Source organism: Oreochromis niloticus, linkage group LG9 (assembly GCF_001858045.2).
Source record: "Oreochromis niloticus isolate F11D_XX linkage group LG9, O_niloticus_UMD_NMBU, whole genome shotgun sequence".
Taxonomy (NCBI): domain Eukaryota; kingdom Metazoa; phylum Chordata; class Actinopteri; order Cichliformes; family Cichlidae; genus Oreochromis; species Oreochromis niloticus.
In genome coordinates, this window is record NC_031974.2 from 1,738,454 (window position 1) to 1,754,438 (window position 15,985).

Below are 15,985 nucleotides of genomic sequence, written 5' to 3' on the forward strand. Positions count from 1 at the left end.
AAAAAGGTGACATGGACCCCCCTGACCCACCTGTATATACGCCCATGCTTGCACTGACATGGCAGCGCAAATCTGTGGTGGCACCAGAGGTGGGCAATCAGATTTCAGTAGAGGAGGTGCCATCCCAGGACACCATGTTTACATTTAAAAACATGTTAAACATCCCTAAACACTGACAGCACGTCCACTGCCTTTCAGAGACGTTCTCCATCCGTCTCCACCTCCTCCACCTCCTCCTCCATCGTCCTTTTACAAACTGTTTCTAACTCCTCTTCCTCTGCTCATCTCCCCTCCCTCTCTGCCTGCTCGCTGCCCTCCAGCTCGGTTACACATTGACTGCTTCCTCTGTGTGTGTGTGTGTGTGTGTGTGTGTGTGTGTGTGTGTGTGTGTGTGTGGAGTTTAGACCCGCCGAGATAAAGTGTTGAGATAGCATCGACGGTGTGTTGGCTCCACTGTACAGCATACCGCAGCCGGCAGGCAGAGCGGGGGAGGGGAGCGTCTCAGCCAACCACCGAGCACGCTCACAGTGGAAAATGTCTGCAGCTCTCAGCCAATCAGGAAGCAGATTCCTCAACACATCCATCCTCCCCTGTGTGTGTGTGTGTGTGTGTGTGTGTGTGTGTGTGTGCGCGCGCGTGCTGCCCCATCTTTCCTCCTCCTACCAAACACTTCACACTGTTTTACTATAAAGATCTTTAACAAATTAAAAACAATAAAATTAAATTTGTTTCTAATATAATATTTAGTGTTTTACTTTGTGCCATTATTATCGTCATGCTTCAAAATCTTTGAAAACTGTCAAAGATTTAATTTAAAAAAAGAATAATTGTAATATTATGGAAATTAAACATTAAATGTTAATTAAATAAAGATTATTTTCTTAAGTAGTAATAATACTTTCATAATTATTGAAGAATAAATGTTCTGTTTTTGTATATTAATACATCATCATTAATTAAATAAAAACACATTTTAGTAAGAATTTATTACTAAAACTCCTGCTATACATTTTTAAAGTGATTTTTTTTTAAATGTGTAAAGTTACTTTTACAGTTTATATGTTCTGTTTTTACTCCCTTTTAAACTTGAAGTAAATTAATGTTCTTCATACATGGTTTAAAAAAACAAAACATCATAGATGTAACTGAAATGCTTAATTATATACATTTATTTAATATAATCGTTTTTAAAGTACATGAATCGCTTTCATTTCCATGTTTTTATACTTTTCTGGGGGATGCTTGATCACCCCCCATGAGCAGCACTTAGGCTACATTCACACTGCAGGCGAAAGCGCATCAAATCAGATTTTTTCGCCCCTATGCGACCCATATCCGATCATGGTATGACAGTGTGAACGGCACAAATTCGATATTTTCAAATCCGATCTGGGTCACTTTCGTATGTGGTACTGAATCCGATACATATCCGATGTTTTAGAAAGCGACTGCTGTTTGAACGGTCATGTCGCATTAAATCCATCTTTTACGTCACTGACACAAGACAGACGCCAATTATCAGCGCCGAAGAAGACATCGTGAACGCTTCCTGGCCATCCAGTGTAGATGTTAGTGAAACTGTTGGGAAGACAACGTGAACATTTTATTTGTACTGTATAATCTGCAGATTATCCTTTGAAGCACCGCTCCTCTAAAACAGCAATAAGGATCATTATTAGGTTATTTACATTATTATGTAAATAACAAAATAACTTAAAGCAAAAATTGGGAAACGTAAAGTCCGAAGTCTTTATATTAAGGGCCATCAGTCAAACAATACTGTTTGCTCTGGGTCTAAACAGAGCGAGTTGTGTGTGACGTCTTCTTCTGCGCATGCGGGCCGCTTTGAGCGTTCACACTAGAGCGCGTTTGCTGTCGCATTTTATTTGTAGTGTGAACAAGCAGACAAAAAAAAAAATCGGATTTGATCAAAAAATCGGAATTGAGCATTAAGACCTGCAGTGTGAACGTAGCCTTTGTGACAGTTGGGAGGAAAAACGCCCTTTTTACAGGAAGAAACCTGCAGAACCAGGCTCAGGGAGGGGCGGGGCCATCTGCCCAAACACTAATCACACTGACAGTATCTTATTATGTAATTTCAACTCAGTTTGTTTCCTTTAATGTTTATTTATTGAGTTTTATTTGTGGTTCTAATGTTGGGCTTCATTCAGCACTTTGTAAAGTCTGGTTATCATCACTGTTACAAACGTTAAAGGAGCTTCAGGAGCTTCAGCTCGTAAAGTCGTAATACAGTGGTGAGAGCAGGCTGGACAGATAGAAGCGCACAGAGAGAAGACTGAAGAGGCGTTTATGAAAACGTCCAACCTTCCGTCTCCTCGGAAAGCCAGAAAACTCCCTGAAACATTTCCAGGAGCAAACACATCTGGAATCAGGTCTCAGTACGAAAACGCAAAGCGCTGACAGAGACAGAGACGGCCAAACGCCATGCAAGCGGAAGCAGAAACCACTGAAACAAAGATGGCGGACTGTGCGACAAGAAACAGGAAGAAACGTTCGTTCCCAGAGCTACCAAAGAGGCGGAGCCTGGGAGTGTTTACAGGTGAGCTTCAGGTGGATGAAAGATGGCGAAACAATGAGGAGGAGGAGGAAGGAGGAGGAGGAAGGTGAAGGTGGCGGCGGGATGAAGATGAGAAAGGAGGGAGGAGCATATTTACCCGTCCTTTTCGTAAAGCAACGATCGCTCGCTCGAATCTGTCTCGGGGCGGGGCGGGAGGGGGCGGGGTTTGTTGTGTGTGTGTCTGCAACCACTGCTCACACTGCAGGGAGGAGAGCACAGAGAGACCATCAGTGACACAAACACACGTTTACACACAAATACAGTCAGACAAACATGTAAACAACAAACACACAAAGTTTGGATGCACCAACGTGAACATCTGGACTCGATGTGTTCCAGAATAACACAAATATTCACCTTTACAGGAAACGCCTCCACAGCAGATGCTAGTGCAGCTAAACTGCATTCACTGCATTTTATTTAACTTCTATTATCATTTTATTATTTTCTGTTTAAAGTTGCATATCTACGTATGCAGCAGCTCACAAGCTGCAGTTTGAACAAACACTGGTTTTATTTGAAGTGTCCACCCTGAGGAAGGCCTTTATCCACACCCACAGTGGGCATGACACAGAGCCGTGTCATTACTGTAATTAGTATTTTAATTTATCAAGTTTTTACTGTTTAACGTTTTACCGTAAATACTGTAATACAGCACAGTGGTCATTTAGCTCATATTTTATTAGGCTTTTGTACTGAGCGTACACGGCACCTGTTGCCGTGACGATAATCACAGATTTTACTACAATAGAAACAGAACTGCATCTATTCCCTCGATCATTTATTGCTGCTGTTTACATCGTGGAATATATATTCTGGCCGAGCTCGAGAGCGCCCCCTGTGGAAGAAGAAACAGCCCAGGCATGCGTCCCCCTGATTTCACTCAAACACATTTAAACAATGAATGTATCCGCCCACAGCGAGCGTTTCCACGGACCCGCGCCTGTAAACGTTCATGTCCACATAAACAAAGTAAACAATGCAGAAACAACACACAGAGCTGCAGGGACGTGAAGGTGAGCGCGCACAGGAGCGAAGGAGACGCCTGCTTCACAAAGTCTGAGTCAGACTCGTCGTTTCACCACCTCTGACACACACACACGCACGCACACACACACACGCACACACACATACACATACACGCACACGTACAGCTTCAGGTCCAGCATTACAAATAAAAAGTGAGTACAGAGGTCAGTGTGCTGCATTATGTGCTGATACAATCACGGCTGCCAGATAACACAAAACACAAACTGAGCTGTGGAGGCACCATCAAGGCCCAGAGTGGCCCGGTGCATCATGGGTAACAGAGAGATACCTGCTATCTGCTGAATGTAGGGCGACGTCAGATAGCAAGGAGACGCTCTGGGTCGGCCCGCAGCAGTGACGTTTGTCAGGACGTTTTATTTTTATTTACAGCTTCAGAAATAAAAAGTGCAGAAGAAGAAGAAACACAAAGGCGATGTGGAAACAGAGGGTTAACTGAGCTGCCCAAAGACGCTAATCTGTCAGACAGGGCGAAGCGAGGTTATGATAAGGGAGGGCGAGACAAAAAAAAGACAAAAGAGGGATGCAACAGGCTGCACAGCTCAGGGACGTATTTATGGATGGAGGGATGATGGAAGGGGGGCAGGAGACACAGAGAGAGAGATTAAGAGCTTAACAGGGTTGGTAAGACCAATTAGGAGGCAGCTGAGACTGGAGGTGAGGAGGATGAGGGAGGATAGAAAACGTCTGCACCCGCATCACTGACTGAGAGAAGTCTGCGTTTACAGGAAGACGAGGAAGGCGAGGATGCAGAGAGCTAAATACATGTAGAACTAAATATCAGTACAAACTGTCCAAAAATATTTGTTAATGTTAAAGCATCAGTGCTGTGAGCCAAGAATCACTTTGAAACCATGAAAAAATGAACAGAGATATTCTAAGTCTGGATTTATTTAGTTTTAGAAAAATAAGTGTGTAACAGACGACTTCCTGAGCCAGCAACGAGCAAAGAACGGTTTTGAAACCAAGGAAAAGTGAAAAATGTGGTTATTCAGAGGCTGTCCTGTGTGAAGGGATTGAAAAATAAAGCCAAATTCACCTTTAGCACATCCTGCATGTTATACAAAAGTCTATAGCGAGCACGTTCACACCGACTGACCGTGAAGCCAAAGAAAAGGTAAAAACGTGGTTAATCTGAGAGAGGTTCTGCACGTATAGAAAGTCTGACCCTGGGCCCATTTTTGTGTGCTCGTGTCTATTTTTTCTTCCACAACGCAGAAGCAACAGACAGAACAGACTAAAGAAAGCGAGCATTTCTCCAGCCGTTCACGTTAAAATCAAGCTGTCGTGAGCTTCACAAATGGGTTTTCTATCTGCTGCTGAGGGCCTGTCGTCAGTGTTAATGGGCTGAGTATTGTTGCAGATAAAGGAGGTGTAAGCTGATACAGGGAGGTGCCACGGCTCCCACCTAAACTAGGATTTATCACCGTGTTCCCCCACCACCACACAAAGCCCCCGCTAAGCCAGCAGCTAATGAGCTAGCCCCACTAACTCACTTTAGCTTTGTTCTGCTGCAGACACAGCCTGCTGCATTGTTTCTAGCTTTGCAGCACTAAACGGCTCCACGTGGCTTAAAACTGGAAACCAGAGCTGCCAGCGCTGTTAATACCAGCAGGGTCAAAACTTTAGGTTAATAAATATAAAGCACATAACGACTATGAAACGATACACAGGCCCTGATGTGAGCGAGATGCTAACATCAAGGCAGAAGCTAATCTTCTAAGACTACTCTTTCATACTTTGAAACTTGCCTTTGTATCCATTTAAAACAAAACACAAGCTAATAATGATTTATTAACACCCACATTAAACTGTACATGCTAGCATCATGCTACATGCTAACAGTAGACAGTTTTATGTAAACAGACCTTCAAAGTTAAAGAGATCTTAAATTATACACATTTTAACTTTAACCCGTGCTAGCCAAAGTTTCTGTTTTTATCTTGTTAGCATCATAAGTAAGATTAATAAACTAAAGGTTAATGTGGTTTCATAGACAAAGTCAAATCTTTGTTTTGATTACTAATAATAACAATAATTTAAAAAGTATCTTTGAAATAAAATACATGATATAAATAAACAACAGATGATGCAGTTTGTTAAACAAAGGCGATATAAAGAATTAACAACATTAATGATAGTATTTTTTTTTTAAAGCCAAACAGGTACAGGACTACAGAGTAGCATTAGCATCTCGTACTCCGTGTCAGAGATACTTCACATGAACCTCATGCTAGCATGCTTTTTACCTTTACGTAAAAATTAGTCATTAGCATAAACGTAAAAGTGACACGTAGCTTTTACATCATGCTAAAAGAGGAAATATGATCTTTTCGCAATATATAAATACAGTGCACCACGATAGCATTTTTTTTAATGTTAGCATTAGCAGCTAGCATGTAAACTTTAGAGATTTCACCATGTTGATGACACCGACTCTTTTAATAAAATATAAATATAAATCTGTGAAATTAGCTTCATTTTCAGGCTAGCATTAAGCCTTCCAGCTGTGTTTTATGTTTTAGCAGAATTTAACCAATCCAGGGTCTGCAAACAGCATTATGTGATTTTCCTAAAAGTAACAAACTGCCTTCAGTTACTCAGCAAGTCTGCATTGAAAATAATCAAGTTAAAGCTGATCAATCAGAGCTTAAAGTGGCCCATCAGGCCGCGGCACCGGCGTGTTCTGGTTAGAGCGCGTCACAGAGTAAATGGGCTGACTGGGAACAGAATGTGAGCCGTGACAAACGCACAAACACCCGAGGAGGAGCTTGGTGATGATGCTTTTAACTGTGTGTGAGCAGGCCAGCGGCAGAGCGGGGCCCTGTAATACACTCTGATGGTAAAAATAACTCGCCGAGCGGGACGAGGAATGCGTGCGCTGAAGAATGCCGCTCTGCTGACGGGTGACAGGCATGGACAAGTGCAGAGGGAGGCGAGAGAGGAGGAGAAACACCTGAGAGGCAGAAACCTGTACGAGTTCTAGAGAAAAGGAGGATTAGATAAGAGTGAGAGTGCAGTTAGACGAGAGTCACTGTGAGCTCCAGCCTTTGTGCACATTTGGGAAAATTAAGCAGAATTTGCTGCTGGCACTTCCTGTTTTCCATGTGCTGTTTTAACGAGCTAAAAGCTGAATGAATGTGAAACTAACGTAGAAACGTGACTATTCTCAGGCAGCTTCTGCTGAGACACTTCTCTGCTCCTGGGTCCCCGTAAACCTTTCTGACCTTATGTGTCTGTTCTCCTCAGATTTATCACTTGGGGTTTGTTTTGTGTCATTTTTTGTTTTTAGCGGTTTATGTCTCAGTTATGTCGTTTTCAGCCTCTAACGTATCTGTTTGGCATCCTGTGTCACGTCTTTGCCGTTATCGTCGGCGTTTGAACGCTCGTGTTTACTCGGCTGGAAACACGTTGGGTCTGCTGCTGTTTGCTTTGGGATGGTTTCCTCGGGTGTCACTCGGGCCTCTGAACGAGGAAACGGGGCATTTCGTTGAACTATTTCACAACCTGCGCTCGTATGGCGGGGATGGAGCGGGTCGAGAGAGATGGAGAGAGAGAGAGAGAGGATCCACAGGGTGTGGAGGAGAAAACAGGAAGTGAGAAAAGAAGAAGGAGAACCCGAGAAAGAAGCGAACGCCTGAGAGAGAGAGAATCCAGTCAGACCAGACGAGCCGCTGCTCATCCCGCACGGACGCTGTAAACTTTGCTGCGCCCTGATTGGCCGGTGGCCCGCCACCCTCTGCATAACCTGACGACGGATAGGCTCCCGCTGCCGCCTCAAGGCCACCTCCACCCTCCTCTCTCCCTCCCTGCATCCTTATCTCCTCAGATGAGTCAGTGCACGCGGTTACTGGTTAACTCTGAGCTTCAACATGTCTGACTGAGAGTGTGATGGAAGCCGCGCTCAAACCGCAGCGCACGCCGGCGTCTGCCCATCATGACGCTGCAGTATTACTTCCTGTGTCCGAGCGGGAGAAGGCATCAGCTGACTGATGAGGAGCATGAGAGAATGAATTTAGAGGCACACAGAGCATCTTTCTCAGCCGGCTGTGATTGTGACGCGAGGAGACGGGCTGTAAATGCGCCGCCGCCCGGCCTCCCACGCAAATACCAACACAATAAAACACACCTCGTTTCAAACGCTCATCTCTGCGGCTCTTCTTTCTTCTCTCCCTCCTCACTTTCACAGTTTCACAGCTCATCGTTGTAGCTTTACGGCCCAGTTGTGAACTTCAGCCTCTCCGTTTTTTCATTTGCATCTTAGATTTTTTTGTTCATTCGCTGAGTTTTGTAGAGTTTTGTATCGCATGGATTTTGTTTTATTTCCAATGTTTTGTAACTTTGTTGCCCTCTTTTTGTATTTTTTAAAATCCTTCTGCATGTTTATCGTCCTCGTTGTCACTTTAGCATTTTACTGTCATTGTTTTTGTCACATTTTTATTGTTTTGATCTATTTTTCCATGTTTTGTGTTTCATTTATAATTTTAGAACTTTTTTGGTCTGACTGTAGTCATTCAGACTGATGATTAAACTACAAACACCAGACTGCCACTGATGCTTCATCCTGTTTAACCTGAACACAAAGACTGGACCCTCCTGGGCTGTCCTCCATCTTTCTTCTGTAATTACAGACGTGGTGTGTGTGTGTGTGTGTGTGTGTCTGTGTGTGTGTGTGTGTGTGTGTGTGTTGGGGGGGGTGTGGGGGGTGTGTGTCCTTTCTTTGTGTGCTGAGCAGCTGTCTCACACACACACACACACACACACACACACTTAAACAGGTGTTGGAGACAGCCAGCGACCTCTGCTCTCTCTGCTGTGAGAGCTCCATTCATTCACCCTAACAGATGCTAACCTGGTCGAGCTACGTGTGTGTGTGTGTGTGTGTGTGTGTGTGTGTGTGTGTGTGTGTGTGTGTGTGAGGAGTCAGCAGATGCTAACCTGCCAGCTCTGCACACTTTCAGCCAAACATTTGCGCCACGAGTGTCTTCAGCGCGATGGCGGCGAGCAGATGTTAGCGCACGCACACGAGCAGCAGAGCTGGTCATCATGCCGACACACAGCTCAGTGTCCAGTTTATTAGGCACAGCGGTGTCTGCTGTGGCTCATGCAGATTCAGGTGTAGCTTCTCTCCCTGTGATAGGATGCCACCTAGTTTTGTGTTGTTTTGTTCATTTGTGGTGTCGATTTAAACATTCCTGGTCTTTTTGTTGCTTTGCCTCACTTGTTTGAAAAAATTCTCCATCTTTTTTTGCTGCACCCTGGAGTTTCCTGGTTTTTCCTGGTTTCTTGGGTCCCGTCTGCTCCTTATTTTCCGTCTTTTTGCGTCTCCTGGTTGTTGCCGAGTGTCTCGGACTGATTTATTTAACAGGCTGGAGAACATGAGTCCTCCAGCTGAACTTTGCTCCCGGCTCTCAGTCTTAATGTTCAGCCAAACTAATCTAACCCGTCCTGACACACATTAACACGTCCTTCCTCACGCCCTCTAAACTTTAACTCTACTTTATTCTCCCTCTGAGCCGCCGAGCGTCTCCTCTCCATCTTTCCATCACTTCAGTGCTCTCTTCCTCAGTCTCTCCATCCCCACAGAGACAACGACTCCTCCAACATCCAGCAGTTGTCTCTCTCCTCAACAAGCAACACATTCATTGCACACACACACACACACACACACACACACACGCCGCCTGCTTACACAACTGGGAGTGTTACGTCTGTGTGTGAACAACACAAAAATGCACACACACACACACACAGCCCACATATTTGCAGGCTGACAGAAACTGGTGTGTGTCGGAGCGAAGGAGTGGGAGGAGGCGCGCGCACACACACAGCTGGCCACATCCATAACATAGCAGAGTGTCGTCTGCTGCTCTCCCTGCAGAGAGGAGCTGGTCTCTGTGGTCTCTGTGGTTCTGGTTCTGGTTCTCTCGGCTCTGTCCATCTGTGTTGGTTTACGGATGACGGTCAGACGACGATGGAAAAGTGTGAGCAGGTTTCAGCCCGAGCCCAATAAAATCACCGGCCCTCAAATCTTTCTCTAAGTGGACTGAATACTCTGATTACTCTGACTGTTCTGACTCTTCCTGTTTCACACCTCTTCATGGTCGTTTAGTCTTTGTCCTTCCCGTCGTCGTTCTCTGAGCTCGCCGCCTCGGGCGCACGTGTATCGTTGCATTATGATGTAAATCCTCTGCAGACGACTCGTCGCCGTCCCAAAAACAAAACACAAAACTTCTGTTGTTCTGTGGCTGCTTCACGGTTTCTGGACGTCATGTCAGAGCTCTCTGCAGTCTTCCTGGGCGTTTGCTGCTTCATGGCAGTTTTGGATCTCGCGTCAAATTATTTTACACATTTTAAAATCAGTTTTTCTCTTCGTTGGTCTCTTTTCAGTTGTTTGACATCTAGTTTTGTAATTTATGGCTCACTGATGATTCTCTTCGGCCCCTTTAGGTCATTTCAGTTTTCTCTGTTCTGCTGTGGTCTCTATGAGAGCAGGACTGTTGGTGCTGTCGTCTAAACTGTATTTGTTCTGTATTCTGGTTTTTGTGGCCCTGACGGGACGCTACCTGTGACGAAACCTGAAGTCTGTTTATTCGTCCTAATTTAAACGTGTCCACACCCACTCAGGATAAAGGGGATTTTGAGGGGCCTGTTCGCTCCTGATAGGCCGCCCTGGCCTGGAAGGAGCCTGAAACGTGTTTACAGAGGTGAAGCTGGAGTGAAAGGCTCACCGTCAGGCAGGAGTGGCGTCGTTCAAAGAAAGAAAAGAGAACAATGGGAGCAGACAGACGTGAAAGAAGACGCTCTGCTCCACACAGACGAGCAGACAGACGGGTGACTTTAACGGTTCGGGCAGAAAACGCCGTTTCTTTGTTTTCTGTGACTTTAACACGAGTAACAAACGCGTTTGGGTCGTTGTCCTGGTTTTCCGATACTGACCAGCTGCACACCTGGGATCTAAACCTGGAGTTTGTTTCCTGCAGGCGGACGAGGATGAGGAGGAGCCTCGGCGGCGCTCAGGTGTCTGCGGATGCTGGGAAGGATGTAAAACCTATCAGTGACCTGAGAGGACTCCTGCAGGAGTCACTCCTCCTCCTCCACATCTCCCTGTATGCAAACCCTCACAGCTCTTTCATCACCTGAAATACAGGACGAGCCTCTGCTCAATACGTTCAGAGCTCAAACTGGCTTTAGCTTGTTTGAGCATGCAGCGAGGCCTCAAGGCGACACACACACCAGCCTGCAGAGTGTGTGTGTGTGTGTGTTTTCACGTCAAATCATCCGAGCAACTGCAGCTTTTATTCTGTGCTATAAACAGAACGGACGAGTCGATCGAGCTCAAAGTTTTCACAATAAAAACTGTCGACAGATGAAACATTTTCACACTCATCCTCACCTCCACTCTACAAACTACTCAGTGAACACATTCAGGTTTTCCTGATTCGTAGAAGATTCATATCATGTCTTTAAGACTTTCTGCACGTTTAGGTTTTTCTTCTTGGTGAGGAAACCGGTGAGCATCCAGGCTCCAAGAAAGAGGAATGAAGCAGAAGGAAGAGATGAAGGCGGCGAAGCAAAGGAATGAGGAAGAGAAGCCGGAGGGGGAGGAGAAGGACGGGGAGGAGAAGGAGGGGGAGGAGAAGAATTGGGGGGGGTAGGCCGAAAAATGTGAAGAGATAAAGATGAAGAGGAAGAAACAGGATGAAGAAGGCAGCAGGAAGAATGAGAAGAAGGCAGCGACGGAGAGACGGATGCAAAAAGAAAAGAAGAAGAAAGTTGTTTATTAAACCAGGAGGAGAAAAAAGGAGGTTAGACAAGGAGACAGAGGAGAAACCTGAGGTGATGAGAGAGCAGGAAAAAGGAGAGAGGAGAGGAAACAAGGATGAGAAACGGCCGAACAACAAAGAAGAAAAAACTTCATCCTGTGTGTGTGTGTGTGTGTGTGTGTGTGTGTGTGTGTGTGTGTGTGTGTGTGTGTGTGTGTAGGGCGTGGTGCTGATGAAGACCAGGTTTCAGCTGCGTGAAAAGACTCAGAGGCCTTTTGTGTGTGTGTGTGTGTGTGTGTGTGTCCCACCAGCACTTTCCCATGGGAGGGTTTATTGTTATTCTGCTCTGAAAGCTGAATGGAGTCAGGTGGGCACACCTACTGCCACAACCCCCGATTCACACCTGAGAGCACATGAAGTAATTTGGAGGACAGGGTCTGCGTGTGTGTGCCTGTGTGTCATCAGTAACCGTAAATATTGTCACTTCAAAATAAAAGCACTAAAATAAGAAGAAAAAGGACCAAGAATAGCAGCGGAGGAAGGAGGAGGAGGAAGAGGAGGAGGAGGAGTGATCTGGATGAAGTCACCTGACCCAGAGCCTCAGCGGGCGTCTCTCCTCTATTTTAATGTGAAAACTGATGGAAACGATGACTCGATGATGAAAACTGCTCCTTGTTTTTCTAACAACAGGTCAGAAACCTGAAAAACGGCCAGCTGGGACAGGCTCCGCCCCCTGTGGATGTGGCTGGATGGATGGATGAATGATCTGTTTTTCAATATTCAGTTCATTTATTTTTTTTAAATGTGTAACTGCCCCCAAAAACTGGTAACCATGGAAACATAGCAAAACTCGCAGGCTCGCATCCTCCATTCACTCGTCACTCAGTCTGTCTTTTATATACAGTCCGTAATGATGACATCATCAGGTTTCAGTAACATTTAAATGAATTTAAATCACGCACAGGTTGAAGCAAACTTTATCATCTGTGACGGCGGCGTTAAAGACGATGGCAGCAGAGCTCAGGGAAGGATGCAAGGAGAGGAAACGACCAAGTGGAGGAGGAGGGAAGGACCTCTCTAACCCTCCTCCTCGATCACACGTGCAGGTAAACGTGGACGTCACCTTTACAAGTCCAGAAAAGAAAAAACAAAAAAAGTCTGGGGGCATGTCTGTGCTGCAGTTGCCATGGCAACGAGGCGTGTCCTGTGTTTGCAGAACAAACAGCGGTACCTGTTCAGAGCAGGGCGGAGCCTGTGTGTGTGTGTGAGTCAGATTACAGCTAACAGTCAGATTACTGGGATTATGGAGGACGGCTGTGAAGGCTCCATTCACCTGAACAACAACAACAACAACAACGCACACACGGCGACTGTGCAAACAGCTGCTTCACCTGACAACATCTGCAGGAGGAGCCGAACACAGGACAACGACCCGAAGAGGCAAGGGGACAGAAAAGGATCAAACTAAGGAAACAAGGAGAGAAAGGCAGAAAGGGGGAGGGGTCAAAAGTAGAAGAGGATGCAAGAAACAGGAAAGAAAAAGGAATAACAAGGAAAGAGAAAAAGGAAAGAGGGTAGGAAATGAGGAAACAAAGGGACCAAGGAGAAGACGTCAGAAACAAAGTAAGGAAACCAAGAGAGGAAACAAGGTGAGGGTGCATGAAAAAAGGAGACAAACACAGCGAGAACAACACGGAGACATGGACAAGGATGCAAAGAGGCCAAAAAGACAGAACGAGAACAGGAACAACAGATAAAAAAGAAAACGAGGAGACAAGACTGAGCCACAGAGGAAACACAGAAGGGCCCAAAAAGGAGGAAATGAAACTATGAGAAAAAACATGGAGGGGCAACAGAAAGGGGACAGAAACAAGGAGATAAGGAGGCAAACTAAGGAGAGAAAAGGCCAATAAAAAGAAGAAGAATTAAGGAAATGAACAAAGAGAGAAAAGGAGGAGACAAACAAGGAGGGAAGACAGGGATGCAACAAGGAAACAGGGTATGATAACTGTACTAGGCAGCAAGCACAGAAAATAAGGAGGAATAGAAGTAAAGAAAGAAGAGCGGAAACAAAGGATGGACGTCTTTCTTTAGCTCCTTACTTGAACACAAGCCACCACCCTGAACCCGACCTTCAGGACCTCACTCGGTCTAAAACTAACACCGGTCCCCACAGTGCCAGCTAAACGAGCACCTCGCACACACACACACACACACACACACACACACACACACACACACCGTTTCCTGAAGTGACCGGGGTAGTGATTGCGGTTAAAACTCAATCTACCTTTGTTGATTTAACCGCCACGGTTATTTGCATGCTCGCACTCTTCCCCCTCCCCCTCCTCCTCCCTCTCAATCCTCAGCAGCAGCCAGCTGACAAAACTGTTTAGTCAGCAAGAAAAGGTGAGCAGGGGGGGGGGGGGGGGAGCGAGCAGCAGACAGAGCACGGAGAGAGGGGGAAGACTCTGCAGGCTGCATCAGTTAACCCTGTCCTCCATGAGACGGTGAGCTCAGAGATCATCGTCGCTCGCACCAACAACAAGGTCGAACATTAAACTCGCTGCTCTGACTTTAACTTTTACACCATCAACTCTGCCTCCACTACCAGACTCCACTCAGAAAATGCTCATTTTTAGATATGTGGGACACTTAGAGACCTTTCAAGCTGCAAATCATCACCACCACGACAGCTTCACAGCAACAAATAACAGCTTTGCTGAATGTTTACCACTGTAAAGACTTACAGTCCCACAAAGTTATAAAAACAGTGCTCACGTTTGACAGTATTAGGACAAAAAGTTAAAGCATGAAGGAAATGCAGTTTTACCTCTCGCTAATACAAAAGTCTCCTAAGAAAACGCTCGTTTTTTAGCACCCGGGCACAGTCAGACTGCAGCAGATGTTCCCCACTCTTAATTTTCTACATGAAGAAAACAGTCAAACATTAAACGTTTTCCTCTGACTTTAACTTTTGCACCAACAGACACTGAAATTCAAGCCAAGAGACGCTTCCAGTACAAAACTCCATTAAGAAAATGCTTGTTTTTAGATGTGAGGTATTTTAGGACTTTACACCCTGCAGATCACCTTTATCTTCACAACTCTACACCAACAAAGTAGTTAAACGATTAAAGTTAACTGCGGAGGGAACCTTTTCTTCCTTCAATATAAAACTTTATTCATAAAACTCTTGTTTTCAGGCAGCCGGGACTGAAACACGTCATCTTCAGCAACGAGACATTTTTACACCCAAAGAAATGTCAAACAATTTCCTCAAACTCTGACAGCAACAACAGACGCTTGCTTTCCACTAGATCACATGACTTCCTCTATAGAAAATGACTTTGATTTTCAGCCTTTACATTCACCAGTTTCAGTTTCATGATATTTGTGAAGGCTTTCCCTTTTTGCTGTTCCTGTCTGTTATAAGAGATACAACAGGACAGCATCAACACGCAGCCTGGCCTCTAATACAAGACTCCATTTAAAAACTGTCCGCTTTAAATATTTCCAATGACTTTCTCTGAGTTTTATTTTGAAGAGGAGCGAGTCCTTCCTGTTTTCTCAGATTGTTTTATCGAGCTCATGTTTGTGAAGAAAAAATGTGTTTGGATGCTCTTTTGAATGTGCTGCAGGGTGGAGCTGCCTCACAGTGGAGCTGATGGATGGATAGATGGCCGGCGGATGGATGGAGGAGGGGTGGAGGACAGACCTGTTGTATGGGATGCCAGCAGTTCTGAGTGTGTGTGTGTGTGTGTGGGGGGGTGTGTGTGTGTGGGTGTGGTGAGAGCGTCTTGCTGATAAGCAGCTTGTGGAGCTAACTACCACTGCAGCGCGTGTGTGATGGCTGATACACACACACACACACACACACACACACACACACACACACACACACACACACAGCCACCTTCACCCTGTTCACAGCAAATAAAGCCGTATTTACTGCGAGTACAAAGTCCGAGCGCCTCGACTGTGAAAGAATGTCACGGCGGATGGAGGGAGGAGGGCGAGGAGGACGTTTACAGGGGGGTGGGGGCCGAGCAGATGAAAGGCGCGAGGTGGAGGTGGAGGAGGATGCTTGGAGCAGCTTATCTCCACTTTTATGATTTTATGCCTCAAAGACTGACGGGCCGCTCGCAGTTTGAAGTACCAAAGTTTCTGCGCACACACGTGAAGCACACATTTACAGACAGCGAGGGCTGTCTGAGGACACGCCGTCCTCACATCCATGAACGTAAACATCCATAAAGCTGCTTAGTAACAAAGAAAAGTGCCAATTATAACTGAAGAACCTGAATAATTACAACATCCATGAGTCTAGCGCTAACAGGAGCTGCTAACGGCTAATTCAGCTGTCTTTAATAGGGAACAGTTAGCTAAACAGTCTTTATAAATTTACAAGCAGGTTTATACACCTGAGTTTAACAAGCAGTTTGGTATTTAATTAAAAACTACAAAAAGCCTCAAATGTTCATATTTATAGAGCCAAACATGCAAAACTAGCCTGATAAAAATGACAGTTTAAGGATGTCTTCAATCAGGAGCTGCTAATGTGTAATCTGGACACTTTTAATGGTAAAAAACT

At 45.3% G+C, this 15,985-nt stretch overlaps 1 protein-coding gene across 6 annotated transcripts in view; it reads right to left on the reverse strand.

Annotated features, from left to right (window-relative positions):
* rreb1a (ras responsive element binding protein 1a) overlaps window positions 1-15,985 on the reverse strand; it is a 56,381-nt gene that overhangs the window by 28,405 nt on the left and 11,991 nt on the right. For 2 of the 6 annotated variants that reach the window (XM_005468122.4, XM_005468121.4), the window contains exon 2: window positions 2,676-2,777. The exons of the other annotated variants lie outside the window; for them this stretch is intronic. The gene's annotated coding sequence lies outside the window, so the exon portion shown is untranslated. The remainder of the gene's footprint in view (window positions 1-2,675; window positions 2,778-15,985) is intronic. 6 annotated transcript variants of the gene reach the window in all.